At 49.7% G+C, this 20,706-nt stretch overlaps 1 protein-coding gene across 1 annotated transcript in view; it reads right to left on the reverse strand.

Annotated features, from left to right (window-relative positions):
- Positions 1 to 19,590, reverse strand: part of SOX13 (SRY-box transcription factor 13) — a 90,752-nt gene extending 71,162 nt beyond the window's left edge. Inside the window, exons 1-2 of the mRNA XM_073319825.2 lie at positions 19,128 to 19,590; positions 13,962 to 14,114 (exon numbers count right to left, since the gene is read on the reverse strand). The gene's annotated coding sequence lies outside the window, so the exon portion shown is untranslated. The remainder of the gene's footprint in view (positions 1 to 13,961; positions 14,115 to 19,127) is intronic.
- Between the last annotated feature and the right edge of the window lie 1,116 nt (positions 19,591 to 20,706).

Below are 20,706 nucleotides of genomic sequence, written 5' to 3' on the forward strand. Positions count from 1 at the left end.
ACATCTGCTGCCGGGTGGGGGAGTAAAGGGTTCCTTAACGCGACAAGAACTCAACCTGAGATCGCCAGCATCATCTCCTTGGAAGCATCTTCCTGAGGTGTAACAAGTCCGATTCTGTGCCGCACCTTTTGGAGACTCCGTTTAGAAAGTGCGGCTTGAGGAAGAGGCGGAAAAGTGACTTTCTGCCACCTCTGGGCCGTCTCAGTTCCAGACTGCCCTGGGGGGCTGAGAAATGGCCCTTGGGGTAAATGTAAGCAGGTCGTCTAATTTTACAGCTGCCATGGGGTAGCGAAGAATTCCTTAGTGCCACATGCCATGGGACCAACCCTCCCACGCCCTCAGCCCATCCCCTCTGTTTCAGCATGTGACGTGGGCAGCCCAGGGCCATTTACAAAGGCCCTGCATCAGGTGAGTTCACACATTCAGTCCAGATGGGAGCATCTCATTCCCCACACTGCATGTCAGTAGGCTTCGGTCTCACCATGTAACTCTCAGGCGGCGGTGAAATGGGTGAGGTCTGGGAAGCCACCCTGAACAAGGTACCACTGCAAAGTACTTCCCCTCTCATTGACGCATTTTACACATGCCACTTAAGAGTCATTTCCAGTCACCTGTGAGCGCCTTGCTGCCAGTGGTGGTAACCTGTAGCGAGTCACAGAATCACAGGGTTGGAAGGGACCTCAGGAGGTCATCTAGTCCAACCCCCTGCTCAAAGCAGGACCAATCCCCAATTTTTACCCCAGATCCCTAAACAGCCCCCCTCAAGGACTGAACTCGCAACCCTGGGTTTAGCAGGCCAATGCTCAAACCACTGAGCTATCCCTCCCCCACCCGACATGTGGTTAGCAGACCAGCAGGAACCAATCAAATAATAATCCTTTTTCTACCAAGCACTACACTGTTTAGCCATACATCACCTGGAGGTAGGGAGGGCTTCCTTAGCATTACATACAAATGATTGCCACAGAAAGTCAAATTCTTGACAAAGTCACGCACCTCAGAGGATCACCTATGCTTTGTAGGCAGGATTTTCAAAAGTGACTAGGAATTAGGGGTGCCTCCCCTTTTGGGGGCCCTACTAGAGATACTTTAAAGGAGCCCAGTTTGCAGAAACTGCCAAGGTCCTGACCTGTGAAAACACCCTTTGCGGCGTCTCAGCTTGGGCACCCCACAGAAACAGAAGCATCTAAAAATCACCAGGCGCTCTGGAAAACCTTGGCCATTAGCAACCAAAATGTGTCTGGGCCAGATTCTGTGGTCACAGCCACCAGTGTAACGCCACCTACTTCCATGGAGTGGTTCAGATATGCCCTGGTGCCATTGGCATCAGAAGAGCTCGTTGCTGTTAGTTTTCCTTAAAGGTAATGAGTCAGCAATCATTTCGTCTGGCACGGGGAGCGGGGGAGAGGTGAGTGAAAGATCTCCAGAACTAAAAGCATGAGTCTCTAGAGCTTATGCTAATAGGCCAAGCTGTGTAGTAGGCTAGGAGCTGTAACAGACTCACATCTGCTACGAAGAGATACAGAGAGGGACACATAACACACACTGACCACTGGGTTACACTAATGCCGTCAAGAAGATTTGGTTCCAAATTTAGACTTGATAGGGAACAAATTTAGGCCACTACGAACTGAAGTGTTTCCCTGGTTAGTTTGTCATTTCCAATTACAACAGTTTTTTTTTTAAATGTAAATGTTCCCACAGTGTTAGGAACCCAGACATCAGCGCTAGCCAGTGCAGGAGAACCAGACAGTGGCTGTATCCTTAGATTCATGCTAGCCCCCAAAGGCCCTCCGAAAGTGAAACTGATTAGGCTAGCTTCACTCTCCCAAGAATGCAAACCAAGGTAAAGCAAACCAACAGCATCAATGGGGAGAAATGAAGGCGAGTCTTAGGAATTCTGTCTGTTGGACCCTGATTCTGAAAGCTGCTCTGGATGGATCAGACACTGTGGCCACACGGATTTCACTGGGGTTATGTGCCTGTCCAGACCTTAGGACAGGGCTACACTAGAAGAGTTCTGCTGGTATAGCTACCCTGGCAAACCCTCCTAGTGTAGACGCAGATGGGCTTTTGATGGTGTTGCTCATACCGATTCTCGAAGGCAAATAACCTATGCTGGCAAAAGCAATGTTTTTTGGTACAACTGCATCTACACTAGGGGTTTTGCCAGTATTAAAAAATGTCATTTTTATCACAATCTTTACCAATGTTATTATACCTGCGGAAGTTCCTAGTGTAGACTTAGTCTTAATAACCAGAGATGAAATTATTAACCCAGGTTAAAACAAGATCCACCGAGATCTTGAATATCTGATCTGTCCCCTATCAGGGGACTAGAGCCCTCCATGGCAAAGAGGTAGATTTGATGATCTAAGGGGTCTTTCCCTGCTCCTTTATGCTTTTTATTGTGACGGCATTTTGCCCCTCTCTGGACAGCCCAAAGAAATGAGTTAAGTATTGTCAAAAATCTGTTCTGGCTGAAACAAGATAAAATGTTTTGGTCTGACCCATATGGGTGAGGCCAAACTGTCTTATCACCTGGTTAAAGATAACAATGTGCTTTAGCTCCAGGCGAAAGAATGGGTTTTCATCTGGTAATAATACACCTGACTAGAGGGCCTTGAATTCCCCAAAGAAAACCCTTGGAGGGGTGAAATGGAAAGAAATCCTTGCAGAAATTTGCCCCCCAGTTGTTCTGCTGCAGGGCAAGGCCAGTCCCTGCAGCAAGTCCATAAATCCTATGGGTCCTGCTAGAGTCTAACAGACCAGAGGGGGACCTGAGCCATTCATGCGTCCCGTGGCTTAGTTGGGCTGTATCAGCAGGACGCTCAGCCCCAGTCCTTGGCTTGGGGTCCCCTTTCAACATAATGGGGCAGGTGGGTTGGCTGCATTAACTTTGCATGAGGAACTCGGCAGGGTGGAAGGCAGGCGTGGTTGAAACACCACCATTTTGGATCTGTGAGTGGTGTGATCTTCGTGGAAGAGATGGGGAGAGAGAACTGGCCGGAAACGGTTACTCTAGAGAAGGGGGCAATTCTGAGCTCAGATCCAAGCCAACCTACTCTTTGGATAGTTGGAAACATCCGGTGAGCAGCTTGGGCCAGACAAAGGATGTGATCACAGAGTCATTCACTTCGGCGTCAAGAGCAGTCTAGAAGGCAGCTAAAGGCGCCCAGAGAAAAGCAGAGCCATAGAGACTGGACATATATCTGCCTTTCCCCCTAAATTCACATGGGCTCTGGTTTGGGCCTATTGATTCAAAAGCAAATCAAATGCTCCTGGGTCCTCTGCTCCCACTCCCAATGCATCCCATAACAAACCCTTCTCCTCACCCACATTGGACACCACAGCACCTTTCACTCAGTAACGCAACATAAATCAGTGTATCCCCCCACATCTAACCCACCCACCCAGCCCCACGTGTCCTGGGACCCCTTCAAAAGCTCAGCTCTAACAGAGGGGCTTTTCTTGTCCAGCGTCTTTGTTTTCTTTTTAGTTGCTTTGTTCTCCATTCTTTGTTCTCCCTTCTTTGGTCCTTTGTGCCAGCTCGCTCTTTGTTCCGATGTCTTTGTTCAGCCTCTGGGTACTCCTCTCTTTGATCCTTTGTTGCTCCCTTCATCTTGGTTCCTTTCTTTCTTTCTTTCGTTTTTTTTTTTTTTTTTAAAGCTTTTGGTTGTTTCCTGCCTCTGCCATTTGCCTGGGTTTTTATCTTTTCTCCTGCCTTGTCCACTTCTCGTGTCACATGGTCTTGGTCCTGATTGTCTTTAAATCCGCATTTGTCTTGTTTCAGTGCCTGGATTTCCCTGCCTTTGTGATCTTTCTTAAGAATTTATTTAGCAATGATTTTCCCTCACTGTGGAAGGTAGATGAGGATTGCCTGGCTTTAATTAATTAGCATGCGTACTGTTTAGATGCAAGGCATTAGAGAAGTGCAGAGTATTATTGCTAATTATTATTATTGTTATTATTATATTAAGGCTTAGGGAGGATTTAAATACAGCTAACTGTAGCACAGAGTGCTTGCCTAGCAAAATAATATCAGAAACAGCCAGATTCTCTCTCTCCGTGGCTTGTAGAACAAGATCAAATTAACTTGCAAATGTAGATACATGCAGTGTTATTGTAGCCGTGTCGGTCCCAGGATATTAGTGAGACAAGGTGGGTGAGGTCATCTCTTTTATTAAACCTATTCAGAACACTGACACAGCCAGTGAAACCTGAACTAAGCAAAACGAAAAGGAGGACTTGTGGCACCTTAGAGACTAACCAATTTATTTGAGCATAAGCTTTTGTGAGCTACAGGCCTATAAAAACAGTATCACTTTAAGAGTCAAAATATTTTTTTCTACCTGTCAGCACTGCGAATTCCCCACTGAGAAGCAAGCTGGGTTCTTTCTGTCCTGTGCACCTTCCAAGCTCTCATACCTTCACTGTTAAATCTTTAACAAATACATCCTTTATCTAAAAGGTTATTTGGTCAAGGCGTTAAATGGGTATTAACCGAAGTAAACAATCAACAAGAAGTTTTAACAAGTCTCCCCACAAATCCCTTCCCATCTCAGTTGCTCAACTTTCACTCCTGTAATGTCACTCGTTCTCTAGACCTCCATAGTGTCTGTTGAGTAGGTAAGACCTGAATGTCTCATGTAAAAAACAAGCAGAAAGAAAGTGGTTTTCCCTATCCATCATAGAGGAGGAATAAATAAATAAGAACCCATTCCCCCACACCTCCTTTACAGTGGTTGTCTGGGACAAGGAAATATGCTTGTTACGAAAGCTTATGCTCCAATAAATTTGTTAGTCTCTAAGGTGCCACAAGTACTCCTTTTCTTTTTGCGGATATAGACTAACATGGTTGCTACTCTGAAACCTGAACTAAGCAATCATCTCCAACAAGCATATTCCCTTATCCCAAACAACCACTGTAAAAGGGGAGTGGGGGAACGGGTTCTTATTTATGAGAGCTTGGAAGATGCACAGGACAGAAAGAACCCAGCTTGCTTCTCAGTGGAGAATTCGCAGTGCTGACTGGTAGAAAAAAATATTTGGACTCTTAAAGTGATACTGTTTTATAGGCCTGGTTCTCCTCCCCCATGCCCTAGTTTCACACTGATCTGATTCCAATGCCTTCTGTAGAATGACTCCTGATTTACACTGGTTTAGCTCAAATCATAATCAGGCCCTTACATGGACAGCACTGTTCGTGTCTCACTGTCTTTTTTAGAGAACCACTTTCCACTTTAAGAACAGCTGCTAGTTTGTTTTGATTTAAAGTCCCAAATATTTTCCCATGAAAGCATTTTGTCCTGAAGTCTGGTCATGCTGTGAGTACAAATGGGGCAGGAAGTGGCATGGTGCAACACCACTTACTTCAGCATCTCTAGAAAGTCTTGGTTCTCTAACACGGCTGTTACTCTGAAACCTGTTCTCCAGTGCAATGTGAAATCAGGGATTCATCATTAGTTCGTAGTATGCAAAACCCACCTCCACTGAAACTCCATTTAGCTTACTGCAACAGCAGCTGTTGAACTAAGAAAACAGCCAAATTTAGCAACAGGATGTATCCTTCAGATAACACGATCAATATCAGAAATAAGGCCTTTCAAGTGAAAGCTAAACCCATCTGCTAAAGCTGGGTGTCTTAGGAGATCAGTACTGATATGGGGCTTCTATAGCATTCTCTTCTCAACACCCTGACTTCTCTTTCCACAAGGTGACGTTTTTTCTGCATGACTTACAGTAGCTTGATGAAACCTCACCAGTTTGTGGCAGCCTAGTTTCATGCAATGTAAGGCTTGTGGTTTTCAAAGTGTGGGATGATCATGAAAAGGGCCAGGGGAGGGAAAGTGACACAAGAAGGTCCCGTGTGAGGTCCAAGAAGGGGAGTGGATGATTTGGAGTGTACGTAGGAACGTTATTTCATAGCTGGGCCCGGTCACAGATTCAGTCCTGGAGACTTGGCTACTTGTTTGTTGAATAAAAGAAGAGAAAACTTCACTACTGTAACCTAATATGCAGCAAAACAGGCCGGCTGTTGCCAAATAGTGATAGACTGGGTCACATCCACGAAGCAGAAAGTGGGAGGCATTATGGGATCCACAGAAGAACAATTTTGTGGGAGATCAAGGAACAGAACCCAGGTGTCCTGAGTCCCAGTCTAGTGCCCTGTGACGAAACACAAGAGGCGGATGAAACAAATCCCCAGAGAGGGAAGGAGAAGGAGGCGCTAGCAGCAAAGAGAGTGACGTTTGCACCATGGGTACAGCTCGCTGCCTGCCTAGCCTGAAAGGCTGCAAAGCATAGATGTAACGGACCAGGAAGCAGCGGGGGGCAAGGGGGCAAGTTGAGGGACAAAGGCAGGGAGTTTTTCCAAGCCTGCCGGTAGCAAGGCTGACTCCAGCAGGACTTGGGAGGCGTCTCCCGTCAGCGCCAACCAAGTGAAGACGTAAACATTTGAAAGCCACCATTCTGGTTTGCCCAGGTGTGCTTTCCAGGCCACAAGCTGCACTCGGCCAAATGTACAGCTCGGGGAGCGGAGCCAAGAAGGGCAGCGCCTTTCATTCCAAAGGAGTCTCCGAACTGCCTGATGGAGAAAGCAGAAACTACTGACTGGCTTAAACCAATCGCTGCCCGACAGCTACCTCTGGGAAAGGATGCAGCAGCTGCGTAGCAATGCACAGGAACACAGTGGTTTAGCTCAGGAAGTCAAAAATAATACCATGTCCAACTGAAATGGCAAGGTGAGGAGAAGGGAATTTCGGAAGGCAGAAAGTATCCCCTTCCTTGGCATCTGGGCAGGACACTGGGGTTAACACCCATCAACTCGCAAAAAGTGCCACGGGCTCTTTAATGACCACAGTGAGTCAGGGCCTCCATTTTAAACATCCTCCAGATGGGAAGCTTGACAGCACCACAAGCTTCTGCACCCTACTGAAACATGAGGCCGGTACTAGCCATAGCCTTGGTTCAGTGCTGACTATGATGAGCGCCTCCTACCCCTGAGGGCACAGGGCATTATCCCGCGGCATCGGTTTGATAGTGGCTGAGGCATCGGTTTGGAACTGACCCAGAACAGAGTGCGACCAGCATAGTTATGACAGCGGCTCGCTACCCCTGGCTGAAATCTCCCATGCAGGCAAGGCCAGCTCGCCCATTCCCCATCCCCGCCAGGGAACTCTTAAGACTGTGGGTAGCTGTGTTTCTATAGCCACCTCGCTAGCACTGTCCAGACAGGCGAAAGGAAAAGAACAGGCCAGGAACTGAAAGATGCTCACCCCTGACCCGACAAAACTGGGCCCCCCACGGCATCGGAACAGAAACGGAACCAGCTACGCCGAGCCAAACATTCTCCCCCTTTCCCCGTCCTCAGAAGGGCTGAACCTGGTTTTATAACCGAGCTGGCACTGGGCAGGGAAGAGCGACCCAAACCCCCCTCATCTTTATATCTGCAACCATGCAAGGAATATTGTTCAGCGCCGCACAAAAGCAACCCTGAAAATAGAAGCGCCGCGGCCAGGCCTGCCAGTGGCTGTGTGAGATAACGTCTACTTGCAAACACTGGTGCCTTTGTGCTGCTGTCACTGCCCCTATTGTTCGGGAGCCGATTGCCTCGGGGATATTGTTCCCTTCTTTTGTCTCAGCCTGGCTCCTTTTTGTTTGACTTTACTTGCCATTTCATTCCTCTCCTTTGTGCTGGGGTTCTCTCTTTTGTCTCTCTCTCTCCATTCTCTGTGTGATTTGTATTTAGCAATTGTTCTCGGCCCATTGGAAACACAATGTACTCAGGGCTCTTTTCTCTCCTCCATTCATTACCTATTCAGGTGGGTTTGGCTGCTGATAGGTACTAAGAGAGGGGCCTGGCCCCACCTCCTGCAGATATGAACCCTCCCAAACTTTGGGGGAACATGGCACCTGGATGTCAGCTATGGTGGGGAAGCTGACTACCACAGCCCAGCCATCAGCAGAGTCCCAGATCCAGCAATCCTATATGTACGGAGCTGGATTCAAACCTCCCTAAAGGTGAAGGTTATTGAATAAATAGTCATAGAAGTTTTAAACACTTATCATGTGGTAGTGTCCACTGGCCAATCAATAGGGTGGTATATTGTGCAAGGTGCTGTACAGACATGGAGGGGCGGCCCGGCCAAATCTGAGTAGCGCTGCGACACTGTGCATCAGGGCACAACGCCCAAAGCAGGGAGCCGGGCCCAGCCCTGTGGGACAGGAGCGGCTGCTGCTGGGGGAGAACAGGGCTGGCTCACTATCCAACCCCCCTACACTGAGTCGGAAGAAGTGTGTGTTTGCCTAAGCCAGGGCCCCGTGAGTGATGGACTAATCCACCTGGAAGTAGTGACCCATCTAGACCCTTCCCGTAATCCTCTGGAGGGTCGGGAACAACTGTTTGGGAAGCACCGATCAACAAGATAGGACAAGCTGGAGTGCGCACAGTTCTTAGCCAATCAGGGGTCACTCAGCTGCACAGAAATTCTCAGATGGTCATTTTCATCCGTTGATCGCACAGAACCCCAGAGGGGGACAGCTAGCATTTCCCACATTCTGCAGAGGGCAGAACTGAGCACCGAGACCTGCCCAAGCTTAAACAGCAGGCTCAATGGCAGAAGCAGAACCCAGGTCGGATTCTCAGCCCAGTGCTCTGTCCACTGGGCCAACCTGGGTCCAGGACTTTGATTTGACCCTTTATAGAGATTGGATCTGAATGGTGCCACGGAGCCCTGATGCCAGCCAGGGACACCTGGACCCTTGGATACCAGGGATGCCTCAGATTTCAGGCCATGCTTATCTCTGGATAAAATGGATTCTTGGTCCGAATCATCACAGTCTTCTGTATGCAAGCCAGGACCCAGTGGGGAAGGGATTTTAACAACAGCAAAAATCAGGGACCTAGTTAAATTTCCTTGTGGCAGATTTTCATTGTTGTTTGCCCTCCATCCCCGTCTTCTTTCTGCATTTCCATAGGGCCTGAAACAGTACCAGCTCCTCCTGGTGCTTTGCACATTCAAATTCCTGCTGTGGTGCGCGGGACCTGCAGACAGGGCCAATGGGGCAACTGCAACCCGGGTGGCATGTTTCAAGGGAATTCACGCCTGTGCGATGAAAGAAGCAAAAATCACAGCATGGCATTCCCTGCATCTCTGGCTCCTGGGGACTTTGTAGGGGGAGGGTGGTCACTGCCACATCCCCAGAATACTGGATGTTCTGGTACTCCCAGGAACTGTCTCTCTCTCTCTCTCTCCTCCCACCCCACCAGTGTGACCTCACACACATGGTGCGTGCAAGGTCAGACCGGCCGGGGTGGCACGGCGTGCTCTTCAAAACGGCATCCCCCGTCCGCCATCCCGGACAAAACCACATCTGGTGTTGTCTCAGTAGTGGACAGGGGACAAAACCATGGGAAAAGAGGACTGTCCAGCTTCAAACCGGACGAACGGCCTGGCAGCGCAGAGTAAGGGGGCTGCGGTGCTGGGATGGGGAACTCCGGGGGTTTTGCAGTCCACGAGCATCTTTCCCCTACAATTTCTGCTCTAAAGCCCTCTGGCACTTTTTGCTCCAGCTACCTGACCTGGTGAAACTCCCTCGGCACGCACGGCGCTGTAGCAGTGCCCCCTGAAGCCCCATCCCTGCTCTCCCTTGCCTACCAAGTCCCCTTGCCCCTCTCCCGTGGCTCTGTCACCAGCACCGGCTTTGCTTGCCCCTCCACAGAGGAGCAAGCATGTGGGAGAAGAGTCCGTGTTATAACAGCCTCTCCCTCGTCATCAAGAACATGAGGCATCAGCAACCCTCGAGGGACCACAGCTACAGTGAAAGCAAACAATGGCCAGCCCCAGAGACAACAACGCCCCATTGTCCTCCAGGGTGGGGAGGGACGGGATTACTTAATAGGACTTTTCCATCGCTAGTAATGAAACCATCACAATAAAAGACCAGCTAGAGGCTGCTTCCTTCTCCTCTGAGGGACATCTTGCTACAACTGGGGTGCACGTGTGTCAGCCGGGGCATCCAGGACAAATCAGAGCCTGGGAGGTTCTATGGGGACAGCATGAGCCCCCGAATACAGACAGCAGCAGGGATACAGGGCGTTGCTGCAGGGGGTGGGCCCGGGAATGAACGAAGCAGACTGTGGGCTATTGTTTCATTGTTATGGCTTCAAAGGACAATGGGGCATTGTCGTCTCTGGGGATCCCATTGTTTGCTTTCACTGCAGAGCCCAGCCACATGGTAGACGGAGGTTTCCTGAGGGCCAGGCAGGCTCTGTGAGGGGGATGCGGAATAAGGAGGCAGGCACATTTTCCAGAGTATGTGTGCACATGTGTATGAGTGCCAGAGCACCACAGTGCAGGGGCAAGCGTGCCAAGGCAGGTATTCCATGGCAGTGTGAATGAGTGAGATTTTTATGTCCCCTCCCACCCATTGCAAAATCCTTCCTTCCTAGCAAGGGTGAGACACCCTAAAAGCAACTCACAAATTAACCCCCAGCCAGGGAATGGTTCTACCACCAGGGGAGACTGCAGCCGATGAGTGTGGGGACCAAAGGAAAGGCGGAAGCCCCTTTGAAATTGCTCCTGCTTGTTCCTTACCCTTGGTGACTGGCAGGGGGTCCGCTCCCCACCTCCCTCACCGCAGTGAGTTTGGCCAGGCACCAAAGCAAACACCCACAGACATGCAAATGGTGCCCTTTGCATTGAAGGCCTGTTAAAGGAGGGGACTGGATACCCCTGTGATAGAGACACTTTCAGTTCCCTCACAGCCCGCAGGAGATTAACCCCTTCCAGGAGCAGGGCTGGCAGTTTCCAAGGGACCGCCAGGAAGTGAAAGGGATTTGGGCACCTTTCAGAAACGCTGAGGAACAGAGGGTCCAGGCTGCACTCTGCACTTCATTACACCTTTGATCTCAGGGCGGGGTGGAGACACCCTGCGTGACCAGGAGCAGAATCTGGTCCTCTGCGTACAACCCAAACCCAGTCCCTAAAGATCACAGAGCCTCCTGCCATGAGCTGTAAAGGAACAGACGTGTGAAAAAGACTCATTTCCTGCCCTGAATAGATTCCTGCCAGGCCTCTGCTCCCCAGGAAGCAGGGTAACAGCTTGGAAGGAAGTGCCCAGGCCCATCGACACCAGGAAGTAAGGAGTAACTCAGAGCAAGCGAACATCCAGGGGAACCCCGGCTGGCTTGCACTTGAGGTCACTCCTCGCACTTGCCCTGAGCATCTTCATGCTCCCAGCTGGGAAGAGAACAAATGGATGCAAAGATGGAGCCAGCAGAAACAGCAGGTGGAAAGAAAAGGAGGAGAGAGAGCAGTTATTTTTCACGCTTACTGCGAAGTATCAGAGCCTAGTGACTAAAGCAATGGGGCTGGGAATCAGGACTCCCAGCTAGTGTGAGATTTTGCCAACTCACTGTAAAACAGGAAGCTTTTAAGCACATTCGGGCAGCACACCGGGCCCCCTGGATGAATGGCGCAAGAACAAAGGCTGATTATTATTTGGAGGAAGAGAGTTTGAGAAGCACAGATTGCCCCAATACACCCCCCAGGGCCAGATCTTGATCTCCTACCACATGGGGCATTTAGTACCTTAGCCTCGAGCAGTGCCGTTGAGAAGTAAGGCACTATGCCATGGAACTAAGGGGATCAGAATCTGGCCCTGTGGGGTACATTACGGTGATACCGGCTTCTCCATCCCTCCTCCTCCAAATAATAATAGTCTTTTTGCCCTGCTGTAGCACCTACCACACACAGTGCGAGACAGCCCCTGCCCTGGCGAGCTTGCGCTCTACACAGCTAAGACAAAGAAGGGCTGAACAGATCATTATCCGCATTTTACATATGGGGAACTGAGGCCCAGAGAGATGGAGTGACTTGCCCAAGCCCACACATGCAGGCTGTGGCAGAGCCGCAAGCTGCATCCAGATCTCCTGAGTCTCAGTCCAGTGCCTTCACCACAAGGCTGTCCTTTCCCCCCAGTGACCTGCGACTGAGCTTGCTCAGTGCCACTATCAGCTGTCTCAGGGAAGTGCCCAGCATCGGACTGGCTGCACTGAAGGGTGCTGGACTAGGCCTGTCTGACTGTGGTCTCCCAGCGACCCTCATGAAAACCAGATGCCTCTCTCTTGGGGCTACCCCGGGGAGCCTGTGTCCGGGAAGGTCTGAAAAGAGGGAGTTCTGCCAGAGAAGGAGTTTCCTGGTGGCACAGCAGGTGTAAAGCAGCGCAGCTCCGTTGATTCTGGTGGAACTATGTCCCCTTACACCTGCTTCAGTGTTTTCCCCGGCGCCTCTTCTAATCTGGTACAAAAGCTGCTGAAGACCAACCCACCTGGAGCACCTCCCAGAAAGGGGCCTTTGCCCTATCTATAGCCCCAGCCTCACCCAGGAGGGGAAAGGAGGAAACGGTCCTGGTCGCTTGCCTCCTGTTTGCACAGCATCCCCAGCTGAGGGCCTATTTGCATTGCTCTCTCCTATGTAAAAACCTGAGCCCTATGCAAAGGGGTGAAAATAAACACAGGAGCAATTTTCTGTCTCCACCCCGAAAGGCTCAAAAATCCCTCCAGGGACTCAAGATACTCCAGTGATGAGCAGAGGAGAAAAACCTGAACAGAACAGAACAGGCGGGGGCCGATCACAGAGTGAGGACTGCCTCTCATCCTGTACAGCAGCCCCCGAGCAGGATGGCCCTGGATTGATCATCACCAGGATCCCTCCTGGCCTACGAATCAGTAAGAGAAAACTGCCCTCCTCGCAGACATCATTTTGCCATCAGCCTGGTCACAACTGCAGGGGAAGGGGAGACGCTCAGCCGTGGCTGTGAGAAGCAGGAGGAGGGGACAGAGCAGCGAATCTATAAACTTGAGGGGGAAGAGGGAACATCAGGTCTCGTGAAACTCGATCAACTTGGGATGGCCTCATTGCCTTGCCTTGTAACATATACCCCCAGCCTCCCACACACTTCAGAGACAGACTCCGGGCAACAATAGGCCCCATCGGATTGGAACATACATGGCATTCCAGGTAACACACATACAGACCCCCCGAGGTACTCCATCCCCCACTGCAGCCAAGGGGCCCTTTTAGAGGAGCTGGGTAACACAGCCATAAACAAAAGCCACCAGCCCCCACCACCGCACACACTGCCAAAACAGCAGCTCTTCGGTGACTCGCTGCCCACTAATGAGCTGAGATGTGGAACTGCACGTTCAGATTCTCAGTCCTGGACTCCTTCCCTGGACCTTGCCTAGGTGCCTGGTCATCCACCTTCCATCCCCACTAACTTCCATGAGTGCAGACAGCGCCCTGCACCTTGCAGCACCAGCCCCTTCGCACTGGGATCACGATACAGATGAGAACACAGGGAGTCCTCTCCCCTGCGCTTACCTTGGGTGGGGAGCAGATGCTCCCACAAAGCCTGGAGACAGGAAGGCATGTGTTTGGGAGTGCTTAGGTAGGCCCCCCCTTAGGGAGCAGGCACAGCCTGCAACCCCATCTATATAGTGACCTGAGGTAGGGCTAGCATCATTGCTCCACCCACCACACACCTAGGCCCACCTATTGCTGGAGAGAAGGTGTCTGGGGCTGGCTCCACGGGCAGAGTGAAGCCCCCTAGCGACACAGACAGGAGGACGCTGTGAAGGAAACAACAATAAAGGCCATGCACAATAAGCCCCTAGGGTCACTCTGGTGTTGGAGGGAAGTTGGACTTTCCAGGCCCTGCTGATTGATCTGGCAGGGTGGAGGCTGTAACTGACGTGTTTATGACCCATGGGACCGATCCTGCCACCTTTGTTCCCCAAAATAACCTTAGAGATGTGAATGTGCTTCTCCTAGGGGTTAGTGTAGTCTATAGGAATGGGGCAGAATCCCTCCATTAGATAATTTGGGATTCTCTAGTGGGCCTCTGTCTCCTATTGCAAAAGCCATCAGAAGCTAACAGGGCAGCAGTGTACTTACCTAGCTAGGCCTTGTAGCTTTGTCTAGCGTCAGTAAATACAGGTCTTGGGAACCAAATGGTGTCCGTATGGTTTCCTCACATTCTCAGTGTTGCGTAGAAAGCAAAAAGTTTGGGGGATCACGTCTGGCTGGCTCTACGAACTGGATCCAACTCTGCAAGCAAACACAACAGCTCCGGTGGGTGTCCTTAAAATGTCACTGTTTACCATCTCCTGGGGCCAGATTTTTCCAAAAAGCTCAGCCCCCACAGCTGGGTCTGAATTTGCCAATGTGCTGAATGAGCTCTTCCGAAAAACCACCTAACAACTTGTTTCAGTGCGTTCCCAGGGGGCTGAACCTTTCTGAAAATTCCAGCCATAGTACTTCTGTTTGCCGGGCTGGTCTCTGTACTTAGCATGGGGGCCGCTGCAAACAGCGTAGCCAGTTTAGGAGTGTCCGCTGGAGACAAATGCCCGGTTTATAGTGGTGTCCACTGTGCTATGCATGCTGTTCACATACAGCCATACGCATCTGTGCCTCTCTCCCTGGGAAAGCAGGTAGCAAGCATAAGCCCCTACCTTTATGGAAATGTCCCAGAGGATCTGTAACTTCTGCGTGGTCAGCCCATTGCATCTGGGCAGAACCTCTACTAATGTATTATTATTAAGCATTTATATTATAGCAATGCCTATCCGGATCAGGTCTTGTTGCACTAGGTGCTCCACAAACACAAAGAGACATTGTTTTGTTTGTTTAAAGGAAAGGAACACACTTTCAGCTAAGAAAATTAGTAAGCCCCTAATTCTGCCATTATTCACAGCAATCCCACTGTCCTTGGGGTGAAAATCAGGGCAGAATCTGCCTCAAAATTGCTTATAACTCTAGTTTCAAAGGAGGAATTTCCTTCAGAATTAGTATGATCAGAAGTTAAGGGATGCAGTGTGGGGAAGGGGCTAGACCTGACACTCAGAGTCAGGACATCTGACTTCTAACCCTGCCACTGACTCACTGGTTGACCTGGGGCAAATCCCTTCCTCTCGCTCCATGCCTCGGTTTCCCCCTCTTTAAAATGGGGCTTGTGATAGTTGATCACTTTTGTAAGGCACATCAAGATCTATGAATGAAAAGCGTGATAGGCGTCAATCATCATGTCAGCTTAAAAAAATATTTTTAAGGGAAAATTTCGGTTCACAGCCAGGTAGCTTTATGTTTCAGAACCTCTGGTATTTTGTCTTCTTGAATTACCCTGTCCTCTGAATGTTGAGTATAATCTGAGCCATTAGTTAATTGTCTGCTGGCCGGTATGTGATTGACACTATTGCATGAATGCAACGCATCGATCGGCCCAGGGTACTAACATGAGATGGCAGAGCGTGCCCTGTAGCAGATGTTCTTTAATGGTCGTGGCAAAGGTGCTGCATGCACACAGAACCCTCTCTCTCCTGTTTAAGTACAGTACAGTTTCCTCTCTGATAAAGAGTTCCTGCCGCAGTCCCCCCCTTTGCCTCACACTCCAAACCCATGCATGCCTCACCACGCACCCAGTTCGAAGCCCAGCATGGGGCTCTGATACGATCTCACTTCCTAGACATGAATATTAGCTCTGCTGCTGATTTATGATAAAGGGATAAGCCTCCGAGACACTGTTCGGGGGGAGTGTTTTGAGACATGCTGTGATGTGCCCCAATCAAGAATAAAGCCTTTGAAAGACGAGCGGATGCTGCTGCCTGCTGCGACCTTGACTTAAAAGGCCATCTTCACTAGGAGCCTGGTACCCGCCGATGATGCCTTATGAATCCTGCTCAGCCATCTGCACCTGGGCAAGCAGGGGTAGCCTAGAGCTCTGCTCCGTGGTGCAGCAGCTGCAGGGGACAAGCCCCAAAATTTGGAAGGAAAGGAGAGAGCGGTAGCAGTTCTGTAGTTACCACTACCCATGAGACATCTGAGCAGGACACAGCTCAGCTCGGTTCCAAAGCACCAGCTTCGTATTGTTCAATAGCCACTGCTCTCAGTGGGCAAACACAACAGAGAAGCCAAAGTTCCCTTCTCACTGACACTGGTGCAGCTCCGGGGCCTGGCACAGGTATAACGGAGAGGTCTGTGCAGCACAGAGGGGGCAGTGTAGACCGCCCTAGAAAGCTTTGATTTATTTACAGAGCAAATGCGTTACCCACCGGCAGCAAAGCTGGAGTAACAGGAATACACTGCTCCTCACGGCACTTTTTAGCCTAGGACCTCCGAGTTCTTTATCAACCATTATGAAAGCCCCTGGGCAGAGAGAAATATTTACGGTTTGGGGAACTGAAGAACAGATGTTAAGGGCAGAATTTTCCAGTGCGTTTGGAAAACCTGGACTTGTCCCCATGGCATCTGCTTGTTGCTAGGTACTTTTGAGACTCTGGTTAGTGCTCCTCCATGAACACAATAAAGGACACGTACAAAAGGCTAGATTGGCCTAAGACAGTGCACTGCAGTCTCTTGTTCTAGCTTTGGTTCACCACATCTCTGTCCCACAGCATCCAGGTAGATGGGAGTCAGAAATGTTGAGTGGAAAGGTAATTGCGGTGGGCACAGAAGTCCATTTTTGTTGCTGCCCAGATGGCCTCCCTGCTATAAGAATCAGCTGGTGTTAGCACCCACGGTAGTGCAGGAGAGTGATCAGTACAGGTGACGCGTAGGACTCCAGACTTCAAGCCCAAGCTGCGGGAGGGAATGAGGTTTCTTGGCTAGAGCAGGCGACTGAGGTCCCCCAAGTTTGAGTCCCACCCTTGCAGAGGCCTGGGAGTCAGGTGCAGCCACTGACTTGCTACCATTCCTTGGGCCAAGTCCCACAGTAGCTCCATGGTTCTTTTGGAAGCTAGAGTTAATGTTCACCTCCCCACCGGGTCTTGGGAGGCTCAGTGAACTAACATTTGATCCGTGCGTCAAAGAGCTTATGTGAACGTGAAGCGTCAGAGCAGGGCACGGCCGTTCTTCTTGCCGGTGTGGCTGAGAGGAAGCAACATGCCCTTGACTTGTTTTTCCCAAGAAATGCTGCAGCCAGGGTAATTTTGCTCTGGTGGGTGTGAATGTCAAAGTACATGACACAGGAAGGAGACTGCACTGTCCACCTTCCATCCTGGCCAGCTTTCGGGGCAGGTTGCCTGTGCTAATAAACTTTGCTGAATCTGGCCTTTTAGCATCCTGCAGTCAGAGCGCTTGGGTCGGGGGCTTGACAGAAGGAAAGGGGGAAACAGTGGCCAAGGCCATCATAAAGGCCCCAATAAACTTCCCCAGGCATGATATTTACCATAGTTTTGATGAAAAGTGATCTATTCTCCCTACTGTTTTAACCCAGGTCCCCCAGTCTATCCAGCCACAGAGTGGGGTCACTAACGACTTCCGCTGCCCCTTTCTTTGGGACAACGAGCCCATATTAGGAGCAGAAATCAGGCCTCTGGGTTTGCAGCAAGGCAAAGCAGCATGAGTCAGGCCCTAGGACACAACACATGGGGCTTTCAGGAATCATCATTGCAACGTGCATCATGGCTGGGACAGGCCAGACTGCTGCACAGAGCACTGGCCCAGACTCTTCAGGATCCTTTCTGACCTTCTGATGCCAACCCAGTTTCTAAACCCATTGATTCTTCTTCCCAAGGCGGCTGTCGGTGTAAATGGTGGCGCTAACCCAAGATCAGCAGGCAGCCAGCCAGCCACACAAAGCCTCTGCCTTTGTACCTTGGGGTTGAGCCCACTGCAAGCACCACCACATGCACTCTGACCCAGAGAGCCCACTGGCATGGTGGTCCGGCATTCATTTCCTGGCTTCAAATATGAGCATATGGACAACAAGCAATTACTCTAGGAAACAACCCTGAGTCTTTCCGCTGATGCTAATGAGATTTTTAGCATCCAAATGGCTCATGAGTTTGTTTTCAGCCACATATGAAAGCCTCTGTGCAAATCCAGGGATCATATCAAAGAGCCACAGTCAAACTCACTTTAAACAACCATCTAGGCAAAGAATGACCCACTGAGAGTCTGTGCGAAAATAAAGCTTATGCTTCACACAAATGACAACGCCGCCCCCCCGCCCATCCCATGGCAGACAGATTTAATTTTGACTTACATGGGGCAGGAAAACGTTTGTCCCAGTGGAGTCTCTTGGAAAAAAGCAGCGTTTAAAGTGGAAGAACCATAAGTATAGTGCCACTAGAGATACTAGATGAAAACACAGAGCTTTCCACAGAAACCATGTTCCTAAAAGGAACAAACTTCCCCTGAGTCAAGGGGTTAAATAGAAATTTAAGGGGGGCAGTAGAAATTGGGAACAAGAAGGTCTGTCAAATGAAGATGCCGTCTGTCCACCGAAGCCCCTTGTAATCACAGAAGGGAGCAAAGATCTTGCAAACAAGAGCCTGTTAAAGGAACGGTCCGTGTTAGGGTAATCGAGTTTAGACCATGAAATGGAAGGGTTGGAATGCTTTTGATTTCATTACTTCAGTACACAGGACCATAGCCATGGATAAAACAAGGGCACTCACATTTAACCTGAACCTGTGCCACCTTCATCTTTAATAAAAACACACTGCCCGAGTGTTTGGCAGGAAATGTGGCTCCAGGTTGCCGGGAGCAGGCTGTAATTTGTTCTGTAAAGTCAATGCTGTAGTCTCAGATGTTAAATTCCGTGGGGCAGAGACCACCTCTCAATTAGCTTGTAACAGGCCACCTACATTCCTAGCGCTGAACTATTTGCTTCCAACACATAAAGATTGGGAATGCTGTTTCTACAAAGGGACCAGGCTGTTTGAGGTCGGCTCTTGGATTTTTCTACACCTCCTGGTGTAGCATGTGAGCTCTGGTTGGGGCAAGAAAAGTTTCTCTGACAAATTCCACTCCCAGCACTTTTCTACCTAGAGATTTGTGTGCTCTGTAGCACCGCAATTGCTCCATGCAGTGGGGCATTCAACTGCAATAATCCCTCAACCCCACCACACTCAGGGTTAACTGTACATTTCAGGAACCTTACCACCACTCAGTGCATCCTCCTCAGAAGGCGTCTGTACCCACCTCTGCTCGGTGGAAAGGAATTTGCACGTTACGGAAAAACACAGCTTGCAAAGCAAACACAACAGGTTTCAGGAGAGCGGAAAGCCAAGCAAAAGGAGCCCTCTAAACACAGAGCCCGATTGTAAGAGTTCACTCTACCTTACTCCTTCTGCCTGCCACTCGCTCAGTCAGAAACAGACCCTTCCGTTCTTCCTCCTACTCTGAGGCAGGGCTATGTCAGTTCTCAGGGAACACAGGCATCGTAGAAGGTGCGGGGGTGAGAAATAGGCAGGCCTGCTTGTTGGCTATTGTACTGAATAAGAACGGTCCCCCACTCTACAGCCCAGCTTTATCTTTCTTCCAGGTTGTTTTGGAGCCAGTACAGGCGTATGAATGCTGGAGAACTCTATGTTCCAGCAGAGGCTTACGACACTTTGCAATCGTGGTGGATGGTGTTGCTAGGGGCAGCAGCGCCCTCTGTAGTCCAAGACTGTGGCCACGTTTCAACCTGCAGGTTTTCCCCTCAAGAGCTCAATCTCACTTTGAGATAGATATTCTCCCAATTCATTTCTACAAGAGCTCAAAGCACTTTACAATTATACCTCACTCCACCCCTTGAGGAAGGGAAGTACTATGGACTTCTATTTTAGAGAGGGGGAAACTGAGGCACAACATGGAGACGTGACTTGCCCAAAGTCATCAGCAAGTGAGCTAGCAGACCCAAAAATAAATCACAGAACCCCAGACACGCAATCTAGTACTCTGTGACACAGACACCACCCTGTTGCTGTGTACAGCTCTTGGTTTAAAAGATTAGAAGAGGGGTTTGGAATTAACATACAATGAAAAAAACAAGGTACAATTGTGAAGACTTGTACCATTCTCACAGATGGGGAGAAGTCAGTGCTCTATTCATAACGACAGGTGAGTATTTCACTAGTGCTTTAGAAGCCCCACTCACGGACCAGATCCCCATTGTGCTAGTCCCTGCCCTATGTGCAGACAAGCTTATGCTCCAATACAGGGTTTCTGCATCTTTCACAGCTTCCCTCTGAGAAAGCTGCTAATTACCCCTGCAGCTCACTTACAATACAATCAGTCTATTTTGGTAGACTGTTTAACATCAGCTATGACATGCCTTATGGTTAGTCTAAACTTCCTTCCACTCATCATTGGACGACTGCAAATGAATTTAACATACAGGATCAGTCTGATAGCATCAAGCAGTGGAGGAGCTGTATGCAGCGCTGAGAGCATCCTGAAACGTGTGATTTGGAGCAGGAAGCAGCACGGCTGGTAACAGAGAGCTATTTCTCCTACCAGTCTACATCTGTGCAACAGCAACTGGAAAGGGACAGACCCCCTTATGAGCACGGAGACATTTTTTATTTCATTGACCTTATGTTCATTGGACTCATGGCATGCATCTTTACTCTCTCCCCCCTCTAGTAAATATCCTTTTCTGATCTCCACATTTCTCACTGCCCTTTTATCCTTCTATGACAATTTCCTCACATATTTGGAGAGAAAAAGTATTGCTTCAGAAACACGGAGCTGAAATATTTTAGGCATAAGGATGAGTCTCAAGGCCATGATTTGCCTTTGCACCTGCATCTAGTTAATCAGGTGGAATTTGTAGGCACCGTGAGGTATCATAAATACCCAGCAATTGTAGCCCTATCACTATTAATCGAGAGAATCCCGTAGTTATTTACTGCTCTGTAAAACTTCAGTGAGC

The sequence above is a fragment of the Lepidochelys kempii genome, chromosome 21 (genome assembly GCF_965140285.1).
Source record: "Lepidochelys kempii isolate rLepKem1 chromosome 21, rLepKem1.hap1, whole genome shotgun sequence".
Taxonomy (NCBI): Eukaryota; Metazoa; Chordata; order Testudines; family Cheloniidae; genus Lepidochelys; species Lepidochelys kempii.